The sequence below is a fragment of the Arvicola amphibius genome, chromosome 8, assembly GCF_903992535.2.
Source record: "Arvicola amphibius chromosome 8, mArvAmp1.2, whole genome shotgun sequence".
NCBI lineage: Eukaryota > Metazoa > Chordata > Mammalia > Rodentia > Cricetidae > Arvicola > Arvicola amphibius.
Window position 1 is genome coordinate 47,620,128 of NC_052054.1, and position 19,361 is coordinate 47,639,488.

The window sequence follows — 19,361 nt, forward strand, 5'->3', positions numbered from 1 at the left end:
GCTATTTCTAGAACTTCAAGCACTATATTGAAGAGATAAGGAGAGAGTGGACAGCCTTGTCTTTTCCTGAATTCAGTTGGATGGCCTTGAGTTTTTCTCCATTTAATTTGATGTTAGCTGTCAGCTTGCTGTAAATAACCTTTATTATATTTAGGAATGACCCTCGTATCCCTAATCTTTCCAAGACCTTTATCATAAAGGGGTGCTGAATTTTGTCAAATGCTTTTTCGGCATCTAATGAGATGATCATATGGTTTTTTCCTTCAGTTTTATTATATGATGGATTACATTGATAGATTTTCGTATATTGAACCAGCCCTGCATATCTGGGATGAAGCCTACTTGATCGCAGTGGATACTTTTTCTAATGTGTCCTTGGATTTGGTTTGCCAGTATTTTATTGAGAATTTTTGAATTGATGTTCATGAGTGAGATTGGCCTGTAATTCTCTTTCTTGGTTGAGTCTTTGTGTGGTTTAGGTATCAGGGTAATTGTAGCTTCATAAAAGGAATTTGGCAATGACTGTTCTGTTTCTATATTATGAAATACCTTAAGAAGTATAGGTATTAGGTCTTCTTGGAAGTTCTGTTAGAATTCTGCATTGAACCCATCAGGTCCTGGGCTCTTTTTGGTAGGGAGGTTTCTGATAACAGTTTCCAATTCGTGGCGACCAACAAGACTATTTAGAGCATTTACCTGGTCCTGGTTTAACTTTGGTACATGGTACTTATCTAAAAAAGTGTCCATTTCTTTTACATTTTCCAATTTTGTGGCATACAGGCTGTTGTAGTAAGATCTAATGATTCTTTGGATTTCCTCTGTGTCTGTGGTTATGTCCCCTTTTTCATTTCCGATCTTATTAATTTGTGTGTTCTCTCTCTGCCGTTTGATTAGTTTGGCTAGGGGTTTGTCAATCTTGTTGATTTTCTCCAAGAACCAGCTTTTTGTTTCATTGATTCTTTGGATTGTTTTCTGTGTTTCTATTTTGTTGATTTCTGCCCTCAGTTTGATAATTTCCAGTCTTCTACTCCTCCTAGGTGAGTCTGCTTCTTTCTTTTCTAAAGCTTTCAGGTGTGCTGTTAAGTTTCCAATGTGTGCTTTCTCCGTTTTTTTTAAGTGGGCACTTAGTGCTATGAATTTTCCTCTTAGCACTGCTTTCATAGTGTCCCATAAGTTTGAGTATATATAGCCACAAATCCAGCCTTACAGAAAGTAATAGAAGGAAATTCACAAACAAAGGAGTCCAGCATTGCCCAAAATAACTCAGACATCTAGCGACCCTTCACCAGCACATCGCAAAGAAAGGAAACACACAATCTCTACTACCAAATAAAAAATGACAACCGGAGTTAACATCCACTGGTCATTAATATCACTTAATATCAATGGACTCAATTCACCTATAAAAAGGCACAGGCTAAGAGATTGGATACGAAAACAGGATCCAACATTCTGCTGTTTACAAGAAACACACCTCAACCACAAAGACAGACATCTACTCAGAGTAAAGGGTTGGGAAAAGGTTTATCAAGCAAATGGACCTAAGAAACAAGCCGGTGTGGCCATACTAATTTCTAACAAAGTTGACTTCAAACTAAAATCAATCAGAAGAGATGGAAAGGGACATTTTATACTCATTACAGGAAAAATCTATCAGAATGAAGTCTCAATCCTGAATATCTATGCCCCTAATACAAAAGCACCCACTTATATAAAAGAAACATTACTAGAACTCAAGACAGCCATCAAACCAAACACACTGATAGTGGGAGACTTCAACACTCCTCTTTCACCAATGGACAGGTCAATTCGACAGAAACCTAACAGAGAATTAAGAGACTTAATAGAGGTAATGAACCAAATGGACTTAACAGACATCTATAGAACGTTCCACCCAAACAGGAAAGAATATACCTTCTTCTCTGCGGCTCATGGAACCTTTTCGAAAATTGACCACATACTCGGTAACAAAGCAAACTTGGTCGATCACCTTCCTGGACCTGGGGGGAGTTGGGAGGACCTTGGACTTAGCATAGAGTGGGGAACCCTGATGGCTTCTTGGCCTTGAGAGGGAGGGAGGGGAGGTATGGGTGGAGGGAAGGGGAGGGAAGGGGGAGAAGGCGGGGCAGGAAGGGGGAGGAGGAGCGGAGGGAGGGGGAGGAGGAGGGAAGGAGATGGAAATTTTTAAATATAAAAAAAATAAACCATGAGAATAAAAAAAAACCATATTAGTAACCACCTGCATCTTATAGGATCACCATGGATTAAAATTAGAATTCAACAACAATGCTACCCCCAGAAAGCCTACAAACTCATGGAAACTGAACAGTCAACTACTGAACCACAGCTGGGTCAAGGAAGAAATAAAGAAAGAAATTAAAGTCTTTCTTGAATTTAATGAAGATAGGGAGGTTTCTGATAACAGTTTCTAATTCTTTGCGACTAACAGGACTATTTAGATTGTTTACCTGGTCCTGGTTTAACTTTGGTATATGGTACTTATCTAAAAAATGTCCATTTCTTTTACATTTCCCAATTTTGTGGCATACAGGCTTTTGTAGTAAGATCTAAAGATTCTCTGAATTTCCTCTGTGTCTGTGGTTATGTCCCCCTTTTCATTTCTAATCTTATTAATTTGTGTGTTCTCTCTGCTGTTTGATTAGTTTGGATAGGGGTTTGTCAATCTTGTTGATTTTCTCCAAGAACCAGCTTTTTGTTTCATTGATTCTTTGGATTGTTTTCTGTGTGTCTATTTTGTTGATTCCTGCCCTCAGTTTGATAATTTCCAGTCTTCTACTTTTCCTAGGTGAGTCTGTTTCTTTTTTTTCTAGAGCCTTCAGGTGTGCTGTTAAGTCTCCAATGTGTGCTTTCTCCATTTTTTTTTAAGTGGGCACTTAGTGCTATGATCTTTCTTCTTAGCACTGCTTTCTTAGTGTCCCATAGGTTTGAGTATGTTGTGTCTTGTTAACTCCTGTAGCTTATATTAGTCCATTATTCTTATCTACATTAGCCACATGGCTCGGTACCTTACTTAGCCAGGCAGATTACACATTTCTTCTTCCATAGTCTGAGCAGGACTGGGAGGAATGGGCTTTCTCCTTCCTAGCATCCTGCTGTTCTCATTGCCCCACCTCTACTTCCTGCCTGGTTGACCCACCTATACTTTGTGCCTGGCCAATCAGTGTTTATTTAAAACATGATTGACAGAATACAGACAATTCTCCTACACCAAAGTAGGTTTTAAAGGGTCTTCTATTTGGAAATTAAACTACCTTGTGTAAGATGGAAACAAATTATATGTAACTTAATATTTACATGGGAGATACTTACAAGTTGTTATAAGAAATTCAAGAGAATTCTTGAATGCTAATTTTTCAATGAATAATATTTGATTGCATAATTAATATTTAAAATCCATCATAACATACCACTTAAACATTGGCTTTTTATCTACTAGTTTGTATAAATAAAGATACATTTAGTATTTAGTAAGCAATTAAATAACTATCGTATGAAAAAGTGTACTACGCAAATACTAATAGTTACCTGTCATAATTTGTTTTTCATGAATTCTAAATTTCATGTGGAAATTACTAATGCCAATAATAAGCACCTTGAAAGATAATTATTATAATAAAATAAATGAATCATAATAATTTGAAAAAATATTTTAAACAGCAAAAATTAAAAGATTTAGAGATAAGCTGTCGATGTTTTACACATTTACACTATGCAATTCATTTAATTCATGCGGATACCTGCCTACAGGAATTTATTTAGCTATTGTATTCCTCATAATGTTAAAGTATGATTAAAAAATTCTGCATCCAGCCTGATATGGGGAAGGGCCATCTGCAAACACTGCATTCAGAGGGGCCTGTTTTTCTCCTGAACTTTATACATATTTTCCAGATTGCATGATTTTCAAGCATGAATACATACAAGTTTGCAGGGGAATTAGAAATATTTAATGAGGGAATATTTATATTGTTTTCTATGAAATCTAGCACATTGTAGATGATACTTATGTGATAGATATGATTCTTCTTATTAAGTGGAAACCAAGTGCACAAATCTTCCATATTCCACAGAAATATATGGAGAAAATTGCCTTTACTCTAGTTTGATTTCTATTATTCTATGAGTTTCGTGGAGTTACTTTGATTTTATTAAACTGCTTCATATTAACCCCTGGAATTATTAAACAAAGCATGTGTTTCTGAAATAGGGAGCATTCTTCTCTCTAATCTAAAAGTTGCATTGATATCAGTGGGAGGTTGATGGGGCTATCAGGCGTGAGGCGGCAATAAAAGGAATTCTTGTGTAACAAGGATCCAGAGTCCTCTCAAATGGGAAATTCTGCTAAGTCCCTCCTGTTGAGATGTTTTAATTCAGTCTTGCAGACTGCCAATACTAATTAATGTGTGCAGTGTTTACACAGATTATGGAAGAAACACTGTTTGTTTGTAGAAAAAGTAATCACTTGGAAAACTAAAGTTGATCCGACTTAGAAGCAAATGTCTTAAGTGATAAACCCACCCTTCTTCACAGTGCACAACTATTGTTCTTTTTTTTGGAATCTCTTTGAATGCAAATGGAGAAGCAAAGATACAATGGAATCTAATACATGCTTTCTGAAAAGAGGAAAACAAATGAACATGACAGAGAAAGAAGAGAAATAAATGGGGATGAGTCATGCATGGAGCACCTACAAAGGTCCATAAACTAGCAAACTGCTCATATATAATCACCAAGCAATGCCAATTTAATTGTAATTTTGTGTGGGACAGAAACAGTGTTGAAGAGAAGGGAGTAGTGGAACACTTTGGCCACAGGTCTTAGAAGAAGGGAACTAAAACACATCTGGAAGCTTCCTCCCTGAGGACTAGCTCTAATAGTATCTGATGGTGCTATTCAAGGTGCCAATGAGGAAAAACAGTCAACTGCCCCTCCAAGATGATGCCTATGAACCACAATAATAATGATCAGCATAGCAACAAACCACCAAGAGAACAATAGTGATATTTATGTCTTGGTAGCAAAGAGCAGATGTTGAATTGGACTCCAAGTCTGCACAATAGGTCAGTATTTATGCACGGCAGTGTAAACTTAGACAACTACACATGGTTAGTGAGATCACAGGCCCTGAAGAAGAATCTGTTATTGTCACTTTCCTAGACCAGTGGAATCCCCAACTATCAAATACTGATTATTATACAAAATACCCTTATGCCCAAAGATAAAAATAGCTCCCACTTCTCAGTAGAGAAGATTCTTCTTGAAGGTGATGAACACCATTATAGAAATACACAACTGGCCAAAACACAGAGAAAAACTGACTTTGGGGTGTCTAACCTCAACATGCTAAATCTACAGCATAACCCCTACATCTAAGGCTCAGGTAACATAAAAGAAACATCGATGGAAAGATTGAAAGGGCTGAAGGATTAATATGTTTGATATGAGGCAGTCTGTTAACAGTGAAGCTGCATCCAGAAAAAAATCCCACAAAAATTATGGCTACCTAAATGAGATCTGAAAGATTGTTATGCTAACCTGGATAAGAAAATCATTTAAAAGCCTTACCCTTAGATGAAGGACTATAGACAAGTAATGGCTTATGAGGAAGAAAGAATCAGTCTTCTACATGCAAGAGTTCCCTGTAGGGTTTTATAACCCCCAAAGTTCAACCCTAAACACACATGAGAACACTATATAGATTTACATGTGTATATACACAACTATATGCATGTGTGCAACAAAAAATAAATTTGACAATGAGTAAAGGTATTCAGGAATATTGGGAGTGGGAACAGGAAAGAGGAGAAATGTAAGTACAGTAGTTATATATCAAATTCTCCTAAAAGTTAAAAAAATGCAAAAGAAAAAAGAGAATTAATGCATGAGTCATTGCTCTTTGAAGAGGCCACACATCATGTCGATGAAAGTCTTTTACTCTGACCACCTAATTACTGTTCGCGTCAAATAGCCCTTGTGCATGCCTTGACCTTAGAGCCTGCTTGTACAGTCAGCCTTCATCCTCAGTCTGCCATTTGAAAAGCTGTGAAAATAAAAGAGGGAGCTGTGAGATATCTCAGTATATGAACTGATTGTCATGCTTCTTACACATACATGTTAAAAGCCAGCAGGGCCAACAGTTGTGTCACACGTGTGTCATCATAGCAGAGGCTGTGCTGATTTCTGGGTCTGGCTGCTTATGCCGTATTGCATAATTGTAGAGCTCCATTTACAGAGAGAGATACTATGTAAAAAATTAATGAGAACAGCAGATGAAGACACATGACATCAGTCTGTGGCCTCCATATGCACATATGCACAAGCACCTCTGAGCACATGTGCACACATAGATACATGCATATTACACATACAAGAAATTAAGAACATATCCGCCGTACTGATAATGTGGTTGTTCTTAGTCTTCAGCTGTGAACAGAATTTTGAAATAGACATTATCAGGTTTTAAACTAGAAATTTAATTTCTACTAAATTTCTAACCAAACTTTCTTCCTTATTTTTTCATTTCTGCTCTGAGTCTATTTAGTTCTCCTCCTTTATTTCCTCTGAGAGTCGTCATCACAGGAGCTGGGAGTTTTGAGAGGTTCAGAATAGCCATTCACAGAATTACCTCATTTGGCCACACTTCTCAACATCCCTGGAAAAGAGAAAACAAATCTGCAGGTTGCATCTGTGACCCAGAGGGGAAGAGGTTCCTGCACACAAATGCCTAATGACCTCCAAGTTTATTTTTACAATGCACCACTTGGGCCTCCATCTCGTCTGCTGTGGGGCTTGCTTCTTGCAGCTTTCATGTTAAAAAGCTCCTTTGTCAAAGCCCTTAGGCCCAGTGGTGATAACTGCTGTGGAAAAATAGTACGGATAGAAAGATATATTTTTCAATAACCCTTGACTTTTATTAGTTCAGCCACTGCTAGAATAAAGGGTAAGTGGACCCTTGATATTTTAAATGTTTCTTGTCCCCCTCCATATACTTCCCAGGTCAGCATTCTTTACTGATGAAAATTCTGGACTGGACTTACCTAGCTGTCATGGGGAGAAGTGTAAGCAACATTATCTACCTCAGAATTTTGACTGTTACCCCCAAACGCATATGATCAATATGGTAGCATGAGCTCTATAGTGATTTTCTTATTTCATTATGTCTGGAGACCAAGTTCAGATGATCAGAGAATGGTGAATTCCTGAATCAGATGGAACAGCTTACTTTCTTATGGTAAAAATTTAAAAAGAAACAAGGAGTTTTGTTTTCATGTTATATAAAATTTGTAAGTGTTCTGTGGTATCAGGCCAGTATTACAAACACATTTTAAGAATGTTATTACTTATACATACTTTACTGCAATATAATTTTCAGTACATTGACTGGTGCTAGTAGAAAGTCTTTTCATGGCTAGAAGTATTCAGCAGGAAGAATTGATCTAATGTCACTATTATTTGACATAGCTTCAAATTTACTCCCAGGTTGTAAATGAATCTTATTCTTGATGTACCTTAGAACAGAATGTCCACCAGACTATACATTATATTGAACAATTTTTAGCTCAAGAATTTGACAATAACTTAAAACTTGACCTTTGAATGTTATGAGATGTTATATTTACTGCCCTCAGAATCTCAAGCTTCCTTCTCATCCGTCAGGGAAATGGCCCGCTGATTCAGGGAAGAACAGTAAAGGGAAACCTAGTAGAAATGTGTGGTGAACAAGGCAGGCAACATGCTGCGCTTCCGGCTGTGCCTCTGAGAAATTAAGGAACTTGACTATTTGAAGTGGACATTTCACCATTCATTGGGAGATGCCAACCCTAACTTTTATAAACTATTGGAGCAAATTGCAAATGAAATTGCTCTGGGTTCAAATACCAGCACTAGGTAAAAGGTAAACACTTTGTACAAGTTTGTGTTTCTTTTTGTTTGAATTTCCAGACACAGTCTACTGTCTTGGGGTAATGGCATGTCACCAGTAGAAAACTAATTATTTTAAATACCATAGACTCTGGTTAGTGATGGGATAGGAGGCATGCAAAAATAATTTGAGATTGTAAAACTTGGTGTATTATTTTACGTATTATTAAAAGATTTGTAATGCTTTCCTCTGAGTTGATTTTGTTAAATGAACAATATAAGGGAAAACAGGGGCAGATATTAGTAACAGAGTGCATTTTCTATATGTTTAAATAAATGTCTCACTATGTAAAATACAAAAAAAGAACGATCTGAGAACATAAAGGACCTTTTATATGAAAGCAGTCTTCATAGAGTAAGACAACTAAGAACAATACAGCTTGAGTCCAGAAATGATGCAAAGAGAAAAAGTGTGAAATTACAGGAATATTAAATTATGCTGTCAGGAGAATCAGCTAAAGTACAGAATCCTTTCTCTCAAATGAATTTTTTAAAGAGTTCAGTGTCTGGTGGAGGGGTCAACTCAGAAAAGCTTTGGATGTCATTTTCTTATCTAAACTCTGCTCTATCTTACTTTTCCTGAACGACGCCACATTAATTTGTCAGGTATTTTAACACAGTATGATTCAAAGGCCAGAGATTTCTGGAAAATCTCTTTCTATTTAATCATCATTTGGATCTTTTTACTCTGGTCAAAATTTGAATGATTTTGAGAAGGAGAGGCGTAGTAACGGACTCCAAATATAAGGCACTTATTAAGACTAAAGCTCAGCAGTTCAGAGCACTAAGCTCTCCCAGAGGACCTCAGCATAAGGGGTTTTCTGGTACAAGAGCATATTGGTAGTAGACAGCTGAGGAATACCTCAAATTCACATCATTCTACAACCCTCACACAGAAGACTTATTGAGAATGACGGCTGCCTCTGAACAGAACGAGAGGCAGCAAAGGTGAGGGTGTTTTTGGAACACACACTGTGAGTTGGTGGAAAAGTAGAGTGTGACTAGGTCCAAAGTGATAAATTTTGTCCGCGGCCTGAAGTGTCACTGCTGAATCACTGTGGTGGGGATTTCTAAGTCTCGGAGTTCAGGGGCATGTCAGAGGCAGGTTATCATTTCCCTGGCCCTGCTCCCTACACCCAGGTCTATCTGTTGCACTTCTCAGCTGCCTCTAACAATGGGGAGGGGCTCTGACACTGACTTCTGGCCTCCACAGGCATGCGTACTTGTGGTGGAAAAATGCATGCATATAATCAAAATTAAACTAAATCTTTAGTCTTGAAAAATAAACATGAAACCAAAAGTCACACCTGTAATTTCTCTCATTAGACTTGCCATTTTAAACAGTCCTCCCACAAACAGCAATATGCTTTAATAAATACCATGTCAGCTGTCAATCATATAGAGCTCAGTAAGTCAATAGTACAAGCCAGGTTTCAGTGACAGTGGAAATGGCTATGTCTCTGGAAGTCTAACAAGCAGATATGATTTGTAATTTGATGTTTTAGATCTGGAGTCTGTGCAGCAACAGGTAAACTCATGATGTTTGAGATCCAGTTAACTAACATAATTAAGGAGTGTCATAGACAAGAGCCCTTAAAAAAAGATGTGAAGAAAATGTACTTACAATTTAATTGTTATAGTAAAAAATGAACTGTTCCTAAATTCTCTTCTGAATTTTCCTCCACTGAGAATTTTTTTATCAATTGTCTTATATATCATTTATGGTGGAAGAGCAAATGAAAACAAAAAATGTGCTGACACATCCAAATACAGCCCATTTTCTCTATGTGTTTTAAGCCTTTGGTTACATACAGCCCTTGCACGTTTCCCCACTGATAAAAGTTTGGTACAAGCATAAAGGTTTACTACATATTCTAAAGAAATATGTGCCCTGTGTATGTTGAAATAAAAGGATTAAGATTTGGTCTCTAAATCACTTAGAAGAAAGAAAATACTGCTCATCTCTGTCCCAATCCTTTGTTTACTCGAAAGAGGAAAGAGGGAGTATGGTTGTTAATTCCCACACCAGTCATAAGAGAAAACAGTCTTTATTTACAAAGACCCTTCCTCTGAAGTTGTTTTGGGACTCTGGATTATGTCAGGAAGGATGCACGGTGTGGTGTGGCAGATTTATTTCTTTCAGGAAGATTGGTATAAATACATAAAATATTCTTGTTGAGAAAGTGCTTCTAGTTCTATGGTGTAATTCCTGTCTTACTCTCAATGAAAAACCCTTAAAAAACCTCTACCCAAAGACAATAAGCTAGCAGCAGTAAAGCCATTTCGCAGGGCTTGCACAAACAGGGCAGATGAAAGGTCAGGGTTCTTAGGCGCTAAACAGATATCTGTAGTCAGCCATCTGGCCCCAACGGGGAATAGAAAGTCCCTGGGACCCGCTCCACACCCTAGATAAGGCCAAGTCAGTTATTATTTGAGTCCCCTGCATGTCTCCAAGGTGAACCCACCACCCTATTTGAATCCACCAATGACAACCCTGTAACCAAAGCATCTGCTTCTGTTCACGCGCTTTTGCTTCCCCCTTTGAGTTCCCCGCATGTCTCCAAGGTGAACCCACCACCCTATTTACCCTATTTGAATCCACCAATGACAACCCTGTAACCAAACATCTGCTTCTGTTCGCGCGCTTTTTGCTTCCCCCTACCCTATAAAAAGGGGAGTCACCTTGCCTAGCGCCTTGCAAGTCTCCCGAGTGACTTTGCCGCCCGCAGGTACCTGTGACTACCTAATAAACCTCTTGCAGTTTGCATCCATGGTCTCGGCTTGATCCTTGGGTCTCGGGATCTCCTCCTGAGGGAAGGTCCTCTTCGGGGGGTCTTTCACTCAATACAGTTTGCACGCCACTGTACCTTTCGGTGAGCCTGGCAAGGGCATGAAGATTGAAAGAACACAGGAGACCTCGGTCATTGAAAAGGAGACCAGCCGAATGCCCTTTGTTAAGCTTAAGAAAAAGCTTATATACCTAGCTGCTGCACAATGGAACTCCCCCCAGGCAGGTGGAAAATTACCACACCCAAGGTGGAGACAACAATGGCCCTGTAGCTAACCACCAGGGGTGCAGAGGGAGCACAGGAACAAACAGGATGTTTAGCTGGCTAACCAAAAATTGTCCTCAATATGATCCCGGGAACAGGGGTAGACACATGGACCCTACACTATGGAGTTTAGACACAGTGCTGAGCTCAGGTGAGTCTTTTAAAAAGACCCAGCCCTAGGCTTAAAATATTATTTAGGTATTCTTATGGCTACTATTGATTTTTAAACTTTATTTTATTTCTATTTACATGTGTGTGCATGCTTGCATGTGTGTGCAGGTAATTGCGGAGACTAGAAGAGGGTATTAGATCCTCTGAAGGTGGAGCTGCAGTAATCAGGGAGACAATGTATGTAGTTGCTAGGGACTGAATTCAATTCCTCTGAAATACAATAAGATCTCCTAAGTACTGAACTATCCACCACTCCAGCCTGGCTCCATCAGCCATTTTTACGTCAGGTTTTGTTGTTAAATATTTCAATTATCTAGATTGTGTTTGGTGTGCTAACAACACATGAGTACAGAACTCAATAACCAACTTCAACCCCCTTTATCCATGCATCAATTCATGTCTTTCCCAAACTTTAGCAACATTATTGCACATTCCAGTCAACATTTTGTTGTTTCCGTGTACTTGAAGGAGTGTGTGGTACCTCCCTCTCTGTGTCTGCATTATTTTCCTTAAAACAAGATACTCCAGTTCCATTGAGTTGCTATCAGAAAATAGGATTCATCTTTCCTTGTGGCTAAATAATTTCTATCATAGCGTGTATGGTTATATTTTCTTTATTTGCTTATTGATCAACAGACACTGCACTGGTTAGTTTTAAATGTCATCCCGATGCAACCTCAAATCACCTGATAGAATACTCTAGAATGTATATCTAGATCAGGTTGGCTTGTGAACACCCCTGTTGGGTATTGGCTTGAGTGTTAATGGAAAATCTACTCTAAATGTGGGTGGAACCTTATCATAGTGGCCCAGAAAAAAGAACATGGATGAAGAGCATGTTGCGTTGTTGTTTGGCCTTCACTGTCCCTGGATAATTCTAGGACATCTCTTGATACACATGCTTTCTTTCAGTGACATTGACACAGGTTCTTTCATTTTTCATTGTGGACTGAAGACCAGCAACCTCCAAGAATCTTCCTTGATCTTGGCACCAAATGGGAAGGCCAAAGCACCAACCCTGTGAGCAATTATTGGGTTACCAGGTCCTTGTGAAATAGCCATTATTAAACTACTTCAACCACACCAAATAGTCAGTCTGATAAATCTGTTTTTAACATATGTTCTTGCTAGTAGTTCCATTCTGGGAGACCCTCATGAACACAGACACCATGGGTGGTTCTGTGTCTTTAGTATTGTAACTGATTCTGTAAAGCACAGAGAACGTCAGTAGTCTCCTGGATATGCCAATGACACCCACTTTGGACTCATACAAAAAAGTGTTACAGATGGCACATGCCATCGACCTAGCTTTGGATATTTTTGAAGAGCATCTGGAAAGTTCTCCATTATCTCTATGGACTTATGGTTTATATTTCCCTGATATCGTTATTACCCATTATTTCATGTATTTGTTAGACATGTTTTCTGTTGTTTATCCATTATATTAATATTTAAACTCTAGATTAAAGCACAAATGATATACTATTAATGGGATATAATACTTGATGTAAACAAATTGCTTAATGTTTAAATCAAGTTAAAAATATATTTATAATGTAAAATTTTTATTATCATATGTTTACATAAAACATCACACAATCATTTCTTTTATCTTGCTGGAATAATGTTTAGTATATTTTTGTTATCATAGTCAGCAGAGTGTTAATAGTACACACAAACTTCTTGCTAGCATCTACCTGGAGCTTAGGTTATTAAGCCACTTTTCCTTTTTGTGAGATATACTAAGCCTCTGCAATCCACCATCATTCTGCCAACTTCTGGGATAATAGAAATCACAGACATATGTGAATCACGTGGAACTTGCCATGCTATGTCTGGCTTATTTAACTTAAAACAATGTCCTTTAGGTTTGTATTTTTTAAAAAAGAACAGCATTTTCTTTCTTAAGGCTAGTGGTATCCCAACGTATATAAACACCATGTTTTGTTCATCTATCCATTCATCAATGGACATGTAATTGTTTCTCAGTTAAGCTACCATGAATGATGCATCTGTGGATGTGGAGCTTCAGAGTCCTGTCTTGCATACTGATTTTGTTTCCTTCACATGTGTGCCCCAAGTAAAACCATGGGATCTGAAAACAATTGTATTTTAATTTTTGGAAGAGGTGGCACACTGTTTCCTATAATGACTTTATTAATTTGCTTTCCCACCAACAGTGTGCTAGGGTTCTCTTTTTTTGTAATTTTGCCAGCATTTCTTCTCAGTTGTCCTTTTGATAATAGATATGCTAACAGTTGTCATGCTATGTCCTACTGTGCTTCTGATTTCCTTTTCTTGTTATTGAGAAACTTTTCCCATACCTGCTACCCATTTGAATGATTTCATTAGGAAACACTATCTATATTGTTAGATGAAATATTCATAAAAGGAATTTATATTGACCTGTAAGTCAGGAAACATTTCTTTGATCAAATGAGTTTTCTTAACTGAAATTATGACCACAGTGCTACAAAGAAATCACCACTTTTCTTATGATTATACATCAGCAACAAATTGACGCATGCTAAATATCATTGGAAACTCTATGCATTAAAATTTAAAATATGATTTTTGCATCATTAAATGAAGACAGTTGGAATTTGAAAATGAAAATCTTAAAGCTTTATGAAAAACTCACCATGGAATCAATGTTGATAGAAGATTAGCTAGACTTGGATTTCAGGGACATATTAGTGACCAGAAAGATATCTTCCCCTAATATATAATAAAAATGTAGATCATAGAAACAGGACACATGAAATTTATTATATTAGGCTAACCTAAGTAGTAGTAAATAAAATGCATAATTGTATTCAAGTATATTATTAAATAGTATAAAATTCATCAAAACTCTTCAAATTATATAGATATATATTTATGTGCAATCAAACAATCATATTTGTGTAATCAAGATAATAAATAAAATAGAATAATTTCTTGAAAAATACATGTATCCAATCTCAATGGAAAAGTAAATGAGCTGAACCAGCCTACACCTACTAGTATTGTCAACCCATCATTTTCAAAAAGAAATCACTTGTGTAATATGTATGAACTACTGTACTCTCTTGACTATTCGCAGGGGAATCATAATAACTCTATGGAAAATTCCTTGGGAAATAGGTAAGTGGCCTTTTCCTAAGTCCTCCCACAATGCCAGCATCATCATAACACCAAAGCCTGTCAAGGACAACAGAAGAAGGAATAATTGTTATATAATAAGTCTCATGGATGCATGAAAAAGTAGCAAGTCCCTACTAGCAATGGCCCTTATTTTACATAATTTCACATCATAGTTTCATTACAATTTTGAAGAGGTAATAGTCTTGAAGTATCTCACTGAGCTTATGAGACTGGCTGTGGTCCAGAAATAAGAGACTCAGGTGGCCGCTGGTTCTTCTGTGTCCATTGTACAACGGGACACTCCCCAGGCTGCATTGCTGTTCGTCTGTGTCAGTCCATAGTCATACAGTGCTCCTTCACCTGTAAAACCTACCTGACTTACATGCCTTTTTCTCCCATTTTCCTCTAAGATTATGGAGGGTTTATTACTCATATCTCATATATATATATATATATATATATATATATATATATATATGCTTCCCAGTTAATTAAAGTCTATAATAATAGTTACTTTAGCTGAACTAAATTGTCTTTTCATTTTACTTGGAATAAAAAATAATAAATCAAAAAATTTCTATCTAAAATATCCATAATACACACACACACACACACACACACATATATGTTGAGTTCATGTATAGACATCAAAATATAACCAATGAAAGTCAGTTGCATTCAATGTAATTTTATGAAAACAATATTTTCGTTTAAGCGAATGGGAGAACAGATTTATATACATGCCAATAATACACACAGAAAATATAATAAAAACAGAAAATAAGTATCCAAAAATGCACATCAAGTGCTAGGAAAACAAAATTTTGCTTTTCTCCCTTTTAATATAAATATATATCAAGGTAATATGCTTTTACAATTAAAACTTAAAGTTTATCTGAAGAGATATAATTTGAATTCATGCATTAAGGCACCAAAATACAATCAAGAAAATTTTTATGTTCAACAGAATTCGGTTGAAAACTTAATAATCTATTATATGTGAAAAATCCCTTAATTTTCATATAGTCTAACAAGTTTATAGAAAATATAATGGGTAATGAAAAGAACATGAATACACCCATTATTCATATTCTCAGGGTCTGAATTGAAAACTCACATTAGAGTTTTGCACTTGGAAATTTTACTGGAAAATTAACAGCTGGGTTCCAAGGAAGCAACACTAAAACTATATATGTAGAGGAAAAATAGTTATTAGTAAATGGAATGAACTGAAATTCAGTTGACAAAAACATTGGAACTCTGTAGGATACAATCCTTAAGAGCTTACAGAGATGAATACCAGTGTGCAGAAGGGGAGACCCAGGCAGGTTCCACATGGCCATGCTACAAAGTAAGAACTGGGAACCTGCATATTTTCCTTCTGAATAACATTTAAAGCTATGACCTAAATACTTACACTGTCTGACAAGTGTTTCTTGGTTCTAAGATAGTCCTAGGCATTTCAGTTCAATGATTAGGAACCAAAAAAGCATTCTTCATTAAAAAGATACAGTAACTGGAAACTTGATGTTTGGCTTCAGTAGAGCAGCAGTGCCTAATGAGGTCACACAGGGTTAAGCTGGACTCTAAACCTAATATTAATTGTACTTATAGAGGTAAAAGACATATAGAGACACTGTCAGCCCCATGAGACAATGACAGAAGTGATCAGGTGTACAGGCAGAAACTGAGCAGATTTATATGTAAAAATGACAGGAATCAAGTATAAAAATTAGAAAGAGAGAAATCAGAGAAAGAATTCAGAGAGTCTAGAACTGGTTCCCTTCAGATCCATAGGATAAGATAAAGAAAATCCATGGAGGTGCATCAGGTAGGTAAAGAGCATTACAAATTAGACTTAGAAACATGAGAAGCATTACAAATGCTAAATATTGAATTAACATCAAACAATCACTATTCATTTCTTTTCTTAATATTCAAAAATGACTGTTTAAATTAAAAAGTTAACATTGTCTTATGATTTAAGATATATATCTACATATATATGAAAGCAATCTGAAAATTCTATAAATTAGGAATATCAAATTGCTTTTAAATGTTTTAATGTCGCACTTTGCATGCTTGCCATAATTATATTCTGCATAAATATTATAAAATAATTATTGTGGTACTCATCAGATCCACTCTGAAGCAAATATACAAACTGTTATAGCTGACATCCTATAAAATAATGAAAACAAATTGATATTTTTATCTGGTTAAAAAGAAACAGAAGGCCCCCAAAATTAATAAATAAACAGGGAGTAGCATTTTGATACAAGAAGTTGAGATTAATTCAAGTTTTCTCTTCAATCCTTACTCCAATGAATTTAATGGTACTGTCCAACATCTTATTGGCATGAAGCCAAGCCCTCAAGTGTGGTTGACCTACTAAGGGCTAAAGCAGAAAAGAAAGCTGTTGGTGTGATTTCAAGCCCATTTCCCTGTCTCCATTCTGGAATTTGTCTAGCTTGCACAAATCTAATGTACTTTGTAACAGTTGCCATGAATTCTTATGTGCAACTGCCCTGTTGTGTCCAGAACACACTGTCTCCTTAAATTTATCCTCTACAATCCCTCCATTAGCTCTTCTGTGAGGTTTCCTGAGCTTTGAGGAAAAGGACATTACATACACTTTTCATTCAGGTCTGAGCACTCCACATTTGTTTCTTTCTTTGTTTCTTTCTTTTTGTTTCTTTCTTTGTTCTTTCTTTGTTTCTTTCTTTGTTTCTTTGTTTCTTTCTTTGTTTCTTTCTTTGTTTCTCTCTCTCTCTCTCTCTCTCTCTCTCTCTCTCTCTCTCTCTCTCTCTCTCTCTCTCTCTCTCTCTCTCTCTCTTTCTTTCTTCTTTCTTTCTTTTTATATTCTACCTGCTAACCAGCCAAGGTTCTCTGCGTTAACTGCCACCTACAGTAAGCAGCATCTCTTGTGAGGATTTGAGATATCCACTAGTCTACATGTATAGCAAGGAGTCACTGTGAGTCATATATACTGTGTCCATGTAGCAGAACAGTGGTAGGCTCCCCCATCAATGACAGTGTAGCCAGATTCTTGGCTGTACTAACAGAGCTGGGAATGAGTTTCATCTAAGGAAATGGGACCCAGATCCAACCAGAGTAGCTGATGTTTCCTATAACACTTCTGTCACTCTCTTACCAGTGGGCACATTTTGCCAAGCCAGTCCTGACTGTCACATGAGGACCCTCTGTAATATTGATGATTACTTTTCTCTCCTGGTAATAAGAATAGCAGCTTCTAAAGCTAAGAAAACCAGCCGGTAGATTCCCTGAATCTTCCAGGGAATTCTGAGTTTTATTTCTCCACATTCTGCGACTCAAGTGTGTGATGTCTTAAGCAACAGGGTCTTATTGTTATGTTCTAGAGCAGTGGTCCACAACCTGAGGGTAGTGACCCCTTTGGGAGTAGAGCACCCCTTTCCCAGGAGTCATATATCAGATAGCCTCTGTATCAGATATTTACATTATGATTCATAACAGTAGCAAAATTACAGTTATGAAGTAGCAATGAAAATAATTTTATGCTTCGGAGTCACCACAACATGAGGAACAATATTTAAAAAGTCACAGCACTAGTAAGGTTGAGAATCACTATTCTAGAAGATAACCAAAAAAATTAGTAGTAACCTGCAATACTTGGGAATTTATGTGACCCTGTTGGCCAACAATTCAATCACAAAGACTATCACCTTTAAAACTATCTATCTGTCTGTCTGTCTGTCTATCTATCTATCATATTTCTATCTATCTAGTTTAGGAAAATTCTACAATAAAACATTTTCATGTTTTTTTCTAAAAACTCTTAATATTAATTGTCCTTTTCTGTATTGCTTCTTCTACCCTGCCCTCCCACCTCTACCCAAATTAGCACTTCATATTCCATTATTTCTGTTTAATACTTTAAACAACTTGTTTTTCCCCCCTGAAATGTTCCATTTCTCCATGGGCCTTTCTTAACTTCTATAGGTATTACAAATGAAATACACATAGACAGATATTCAAAGTTAATATAAACAAATATAGGAAGCAAGTTACATTTATCTTTCTGTGTCTGAGTTACCTCATTCCTGTTGCTTCCAGCTCCATTTATTTACCAGTGTTTTCATGATTTATTTTTCCTAGCCAAATGATATTCTACCATATTTTAATTATCTTTTTATTGGTTAATAGAAATATTTTAATTCTTAGAAACAAGGTTAATGAAATAATTACAAAGGAAAATTGTGGTATCTTGATTAATTTTGCCAATATATTAAACGTATTAATATAAAATATCAACATATTTTAAAAGGATATATGTTTATTTTTAATACGTGGAAATATAAAAACAATCAACTTATTAACCTAACTTTTTACAAAAGGGGTTTAAAAATTTACATAATAAAATATAATGTAGAAATGTCAAGAACTGAAGACAATAGTGATTACATAAACAGTTAAGAAAAAAGTAAACATTTAATGTTTGGTTTTTAAAGTTTAATATATCTTAGAAAGCTTTAGCTATACTCAAAGAGCAAAATAGAAAAGAACATAAATGATTGATAACAAAAATATCAAGAAAATTGTTTCAGATTGGAGGCATTACAAAAGCAGCTATAACAATTTTATGATAATAGATTCAAGAACCATAAAAACTAAAATCCTTTGGACAGAAATGACAGAATTGCTAAAGCATTAATAAATAATCTGAGTATCTATCATTAAATCATTTTAATTTTTTAAATTTTTTATATAAAGGCCTCTAGGCATGGATTATTTCACTGGTGAACTCTTTATGGAGATTTGAAAGAATTAATACAAAATTCATGACAACTTTTTAAGAAAACATAAAAGGAACTTTTTACTTGGTGTAACAATCATAGCCCTGATATCATTAATTCATAGATAGGAGGAAAATGAACAATTAATATCTCTCTTAGATATTGATGACACAGTATTTAGTAAACTGTTCCCAGTAAAATGCAATATCACAAATTTTGACTGAACCAAGTGATTATGAGCATCAGTGTTGGTTAACCAACTGTGGTGTTGGTATCTCGTTGAATATGGTGCAAC